A 7,885-nucleotide genomic window follows, 5' to 3' on the forward strand; every position below is an offset into this window, starting at 1 on the left:
TAAATCTCTGCCTGTTTCTTAGTCACTACAGGCCGCCTCAGTGCATTTTAATAGCTTTTTCACAGCCTGATACTGCTAGTTCGTGTGTATCATGTAGATAACATTTTGCTCACTCCTGGGTAGTTATTCATGAGTCAGCACTGGCTAAAATGCAAGCTTGTAAAAAGAACTGAGATAAGGGGGCAATCTACAAAGGCTTAGATGAAAAGTAATCACAGAGGTACAAATTCTATTAATATAACTGTGTTGGTTATGCAAAACTGCGGAATGGATAATAATATCCATTTATTTCTGAAGTGAATTTAATCTGCAAGTTGTGCTGTCACATTGATAAAAATGTTTTAGATTTGTTCAGTATAGTAATACATAGATTAATATCAAGTATAATTTTTCTAAAAATAGATGTTTTATTCAAAAAGCCTCTTAGTAACAACACTCTGGGAATCTTAATTATATGCCAACAAAAAGTTTATTAGCTGTGCACAGTAAAAGCTCAATGTGATTTATTTTAAAAACAATAGTGCAGATAACAGAAGAAACGTCACAATATTAAAAACAAAATTTATTTTGAGTCTGGCGCATTTTGGCGAACACCCTCCTCATAGACCCTAAATCATTAAATATATCAAGCCATTTAAATACAACAAATTCTCTCATGACTGGTTCAATTGAATTTACCAGACTAAAACATGTAAATCTCTAGGCAGGTCAATTGTGTTCTAAAGTATTATGGCACATCAGAAAATAAAATCACCTCAATATTTTTATCTAACTCTGAAATGGTATTGTTGTTATACACAGATCTAGACTTCAATATAAATACAAACTATATTAAGTTTCCATCATATGCATGATGTACATTTATATAGCCAAGCATCCATGCTGCATAAATGTAACCCTATTTAAAGTCGTTACAAGGTACAAAGATTTTGGAACATCAATTTATCACACAGTCCTAAGGACAAAAAATTATGCTCCCTTACCCGGCCATGTAGCTACATTATGGTCATCCTTACGTACTGTAAGGTATATTGTTGGCACCAAGCCAAATAAACCACATATCTTGAATGGCAATTTGTACAGTTTTATAAATGATATACCTTTTGTGTTACTTTCTGTTCCAACTGTAAGCTTACTCTGTCATTTTAATATAGTATTCTCTCTATATAGAACTTTTTTTTGAAAAGATAGATAATGCCTTTACTTCCCCATTTCCCAGCTTTGCACAACCAACATTGTTATATTATACTTTATAGCCTTTAAACTTCTAAATGTCCGCCTGTTTCTAAGCCCCTGCAGGCCGCCTTTATTTCAGGGCATTTTTATAGCTTTTCACAGTAAAACATTGCTCATTCATGTGTGTCATATAGATAACATTGTGCTCACTCTCGTGACATTATTTATGAGTCAGCACTAATTAGCTAAAATGCAAGTCTGTTAAAAGAACTGGAATAAAGAGAGTCTGCAGAGGCTTAGGTACAAGGTAATCACAGAGATAAAATGTACGGTATATTAATATAACCGTGTTGGTTATGCAAAACTGGAGAATGAGTAATAAAGGGATTATTTATCTTTTTAAACAAAAATTCTGGAGTAGACTGTCCTTTTAATGTACATATTTCACATTCCAATGTTCTTTACATAGAGGAAAATGTTTTTTGTATTTTTAAATAAATATTCCTATAAATATTTATATATACCCATACCTGTATATATTCATATAGATATAACAAGCTCATCTGGATAGAGCGACTGAAGACCACGTAAAGTGTTAGGGATAAAATTAAAGTTGCATCAAACATAATATTAATACATTAAAATATACTGTTACTCATATAAACACTATCTGCTAAAAAAATATTCATATAAATATTAGAACTTGAAATGCACCTGCTGACTGATGCATAATAGCGGTACAAATTATGTTTAATTGTTTAAAAATGTTAAGGACTTTCTGATATGTTATTCTTTAGCTGCGCAACTGAAATGTCTTGTAGTTACAAGGTGTTTACTGTCCCTTTAAGTTGCAACTAAAAAGTTATGAAGTGAAGTCAAGTCACTGATGTACAAGTCATAGCTAATATGTTATATTACGTTTTAATGCCAAAAGACTATAGTTTTAGGTTTGTTGTGACAAACCGTGTAAAAGCCTTAATCATGTAAGGGCCTACTTCTCCTATGTAGCCACCACTCGGATGCATTGCCAGACCACAGTGCCAATTTTCAACTTCTGCAACAATATAAAGGTTTCCTTTGATGGTTGGGCTCTGAGCTTCTCTGTATGCAGAAGATGGCATCAGCGGCTGCACAAATGCCAGTCATTGGCACTTCACTCAGTGTTGCTCATGTAGCTGAGGCTTGGAAGTTGTTTTGGGAGGGTCTGGAGTAAAGACAGGCACTGCTTCTCCCAATGTGTAGTGAGCCAAGAACAAATGAAATCAGTCAATATGGATTGCTTGTGATAATAAAACACAGTTCTTTATTCAAGTAAAAAAGTATTCAACAGGGTTACTGTAGTACAGCAATGGGCTATCCAGATGCATATCCTACATATTTTGTACTGCAAAGGCACTTTGTCAGGGATTAATTAACTTCTTCCCCTACTAAAATGTATACCATATCATTAACTCTTAGTGTGCCAAAGTTATATGGAGATATCAACAATTCTATGTACATTTAACTTTAGTACAAATTGTATCAAAATCAAGTATATATATATATATATTTTAATAGTACATAAAAATCAAATGTATACACAAGAAAAGAAAAAATATATACAGCCCTTATGTACATATCTCATGAATAAACCCTCAAATGTATCATTACATGATGTATTAAAACAACCACTGCAACTGGGAAGGTAAATTAAAAAAATGTATACATAGGACAGAAAAAAAAGGATTGCTAGGAAAGAATGTGGGATATGTGTGTGTGCAGAAAATGGTTGAGGATCAAGAAGTGGAAGAAAGGTGCAGTTAAACTGAAGATGAGTGTAAATAATGTAAAGAAAGAATATTAATGAAATAAACCTCTGCCATGTAAAAGTTGGAAATATGTTCAAAGTCCCATATTTGAAAAAAAAAACCTTATTTAACCTAAAGCCAACTACTGTTAGAACTAGACTCTTCAAAAAGTGCTTAATTGCTTTAGCCTTTCCAGATATACGTTGTATTCCATTTATTCATATATACCAGTGTTTCTCGACCGCGGTCCTCAAGTACCCCCAATAGGCCATGTTTTCATTATAGCTGGACTAGATCACAGGTGAAATAATCATCTGATGGGAGAAAGCAGGTTAGTTACCATGGTTACTGATCACCTGATTATCTCTATCCTATGAGGGGATCCTTCTCTAGAATGGGTATTTTTTTTTAATAATTCCACATATTTGTATTGTTTGCTAAAAGGAGTGATACACTTAAATTATACATGTAACATTGTTTTCTCTTAGCAAGTCATGTCTCATCATTCTAGCAATTTCATTTTTAGTTCCTTAAAATTCATCTTTATCATAACTAGTGATCGGATTCAGCCAGTTCTTGAGAACCTGTTCCTAAAATTTAGAAAGTTTAAAGGTTCTAATATTGCAGCTCAAATTTAAAAATTATATTATAGAGAAGTTAGAGAACCAGTTGCTAACATTTCAGAATCCCACCAGAACCTGTTGCTAAAATGTTGTAATCACACCAGAACTAGTCGCTTAAATTTTGGAATCCCTTCAGTGATCATAACCCCTCACCATGATGATACAATTATGTGCTTTTTCAATGATAATAGATAAATCCAAAAATGTAATCTGGATGTCAGAAGACTCGAATGTAAACTTTACATTTTTATCATTATTATTGATATATGTTGTAAATCACTGATAGTATTTACATCTCTGTGCCACACAAGGGACAAGACAACAATGTACCTAGAATAATACCTGATTATTATTATTGTTCTAAATGGATTCTCTTTTGTAAATATCTTAACTATTTCTAAATAATTAAGATATAAATTTACATACGCAGGGCCAAATTTCACCCCCATTGCTGTGCCACATTTCTGTACATAAAATTGGCCTTAAAATAAAAAAAATATATGCCATAAAAAATAAATTGGATATATGAAGTATATACCATGTATATGTTGCGGGTAAAGTAAGAAATTGGGTAATCCTAGCATTACCCAAGTGACTGTCATCAAACATATATACGATGCACTGTAATACATACATCTTCACTATCTTGTTGCCTCTGCCTGGGGGATTCAGGGGGGCAAAGCCCCCTTGTAAACCTTATTCACCAAGGTTCACTTGGGGTGGATGCCAGAGGATTGGCGGGGCGCCTTCCTTGAACCCCCGGGCCCCCAGGCAGAGGCAAACAAAAATTAGTGTAAATGGGGGAATTACATTACATCAGGCTTTACCCACAGCCGCTTGGGTAAAGTCCGATTTACCCAGGTAATCCTAGAATTACCCGGATTTCTGATTTTCCCCCGTAACATATACACTTTTAACATAAATTCCATTGCTTCAAGGACCTTTCTTATGGAATACAAGAGTATAAAGAAGACGTCAATGGTCAATAATCTACTCAGCATGATGTGTGCAAAAAAAATAAATAGAAACTAGATTAATAGTGAGGGTTTATGATAAAGATGAACTTGAAAGAACTACAAATAAAAGTTGCTCTAATAAAGAGATTTGATTTGCTAATGATTCTAGAGATGAAGTTTATCAACTCTCTTAGCAAATCTAATATGTGGAATTAAGATTAGGTCTGTTATTTCTGCAGGATCAGCCCATTTAACTTGACATATTCCGGAGAACAATGGATTGAGGCTTTGATGAGATAAAGTTATTTCATATACAAAATTAAACACAAAAGTGTTTCCATACGTTTTATACTCTGCAGACACTATAACAAGTAATTGGAAACACACTGGCCTATATTACAAGTGGAGCACTATTGAAAGTACAGGATACACTATATTGCGATCCTGCGCTAAGAATAGCACACACTCTGATATTACAAGTCAATGGTAAAAGAGGTGTTCCAGATAATGTTAGCGAAGCCAACAATTTTTTAGCGAGCCCTATACTTTCAAAGGATAGTTCAAGGTGCAATATCATAGCTCATATTAGTTATATTATTATAAGTGGTGAGTAATTTGTTGTGCGCAAGCAGAACACATGATGGCACTAAAAAATTAAGCATGACTGTAGACATTGGTTTAAATGGATATGGTATAGGACACAGGGAAGAGCTCTAAGGTGTATATGTATGTGTGTATGTATATGTGCACACATACATACAAATCTACAGACATATATGCACACACACATCTGAACCCTTCCCAGTCCAGCGCCTTCCCAGCATTTTGTCATATACTATATACCTTTAAATCAATTAACAAAATAATTGTAAAAGATTTACAAGTATGGATAGAAAACTCAAATCTGTGTCTTAAATTTATGACTGAGCCCAATATACAATCACACAAATGAAACAAATTATTAAATCATTCACACACTAAAGTTTATTAATAAATTAAATTAAACCACACATACAATAGATTGAGCTGAAAAATTAAAAACACATCAACCCAGGTTGAACTATTAATCTACTTTAGCAATAAAAATTATTGCATGAGTAATAGTCTAGCCAGCAGCATATATAACAAAAATAATGGCTAAGCCCTTACAATCCGAGGGCTAATTATAATTGGTTTTACAATAGTAAATATGCTGCTGGACGTATTTCGAATGAATATGGCTCTTAGGACAACGAGGGTGAGCAATTAAAAAAAGGGAAAGACTGAGCTTATTGCAGAGGACCCCTGACGCGTGTTTCGCAAAAAACGCTTCCTCAGAGGGGTTGCAAGCCGCTGCTATAGCAAGATATTTATGAGTCTATAAGACCCTCCTCACACTGTGATTGGACAAGCCTGTTATACGAATTCAACATTATGATTGGTATATAAAATATGGTTGTTGTTCCTGAAGTAGGTGTCAATGTCACGAAGGGGCGTGTATGTGTCTGGTGATGTCATCTACTTTATAATCATTGGCTGATCATGTTTACCATGTTATATATTATCCAACCTCCGATGGGCACAACGTATTATCAGACATCTATATTGTGAAATATGTGATCAACTCCATCACTAAAATAAGTGCCGATATTACCTGAATGCAAATAAATATAGAGCAGCATTATAAAGTTTCGCTATATATACTAGTACTGTTTACTGTCTATCATTCAATAGGAGTCCGTGTCATGAACATCTGTATTTTTTAACGTCATCTGCTTAACCAACATTGGCTGATCATGTTTACCATATGTTATACAATACCTGACCTCCGACAAATATAGGTTTATAGGTCACATAGGTTTATCACTTATTTACGTCACATTTTGATATTAACATGATAATATTGTGTTGATATCTCTTATTAAATTTAAGCACATTTATTAATACTCAATATTTTTGCTTTTGCTTTTTATCACTTTATTAAATATACAATATGCGATAATGTTTCTGATCGCTTATGTATTCACACTTTTACAACTTTATTATTTTTTCACTTTCATTCTCATAAATTTCAATACATATGAGATAATCACTTAATGAATTCAACTCATTTTAACCACATTTGAAACTATATAGTTTCTTATATAATTAATTCTTTCTTATCATAGGTATAAGGAAATTAACCCTTTGCAAGATGAAGTTGATACCTTTACTGTAATTGCGAGTATGCATAATCGGTTAACCTGTTAACAGACTTTTTGTTCAGAATTTTTTACGATACATATATAGTGAATAACAATATTCAGTGAAGTCAATCTTAGAAATATTAAATGATATGCATATGCCCGTTGAGGAAATACATCTAATATTTGTCTGATCAGGGGCTGAGCAATGAATGATATATGTTAACTATTATTCACAATAACTGTGTATTACATTTATTGTAATTCAAAAGATACATAATCTGTCATAATGTAAAATATATATGGATTGAGAGTTTAACATAAAACAACATATGGTCAAGGTGTCTACCCAATGAAATATGAACTCGGCAATGTCATCCTATTATATTCACATGCCCTTTGATATCATCGAAACCCATACTCAACATATATTTTTTATAATGGCTTTTTCCTTGTTATGATACTCTATCACTTAACATACTTTATTACCGTATCGTGGATAACAATTAACTTTGCCTATTGTACTCTTTTTTGACACAATCTGTCAGCTGGGAGCTAGGTTATGAACAATACATGGTGAAAGTCATCATCCAATGAAATGAATCCAGATGACGTGATTGTATACTTACACGCCCCTTTACGACATGGGTATATATGATAGGTATAATATCCATACCACACATTCCATCAGTGAAGGCCTCTCTGGAATACTGAACAAGAGATCGTAAACACTATTACCATATATATCCAAACTTAGTAATGTTGCTCTAGATTCATTTGCATCTTGGTAAAATTGGCATTTATTTTGGATACGGGATTGATCATATATGTTTCCTTGGTCATTTCATGTTAAGTTTCGTTATTCTAACGTTCAGTAATAGGTATATTCTGTACCTGAGTCCTTGACAAAAATTTACTGTACTGACCAGGATGACAACATACACGTCTGATAACACATTTTGTCTGTTGGAGGTTCGGTACTGTATAATAAATGGTAAACATGATCAGCCAATGATGGTAAAGCAGATGGCGTTACAAATACAGATACACACCTCTTCAGGACATGGACTCGTATAGAATGACAGATAGTGAACATTACTATTATATACAGCGAAACTTAATAATGTTGCTCTACATTTATTTGCTGTATTGATTTACTTTACTGATCAGGATGACAACAC

Source organism: Bombina bombina, chromosome 1 (assembly GCF_027579735.1).
Source record: "Bombina bombina isolate aBomBom1 chromosome 1, aBomBom1.pri, whole genome shotgun sequence".
Lineage (NCBI taxonomy): Eukaryota > Metazoa > Chordata > Amphibia > Anura > Bombinatoridae > Bombina > Bombina bombina.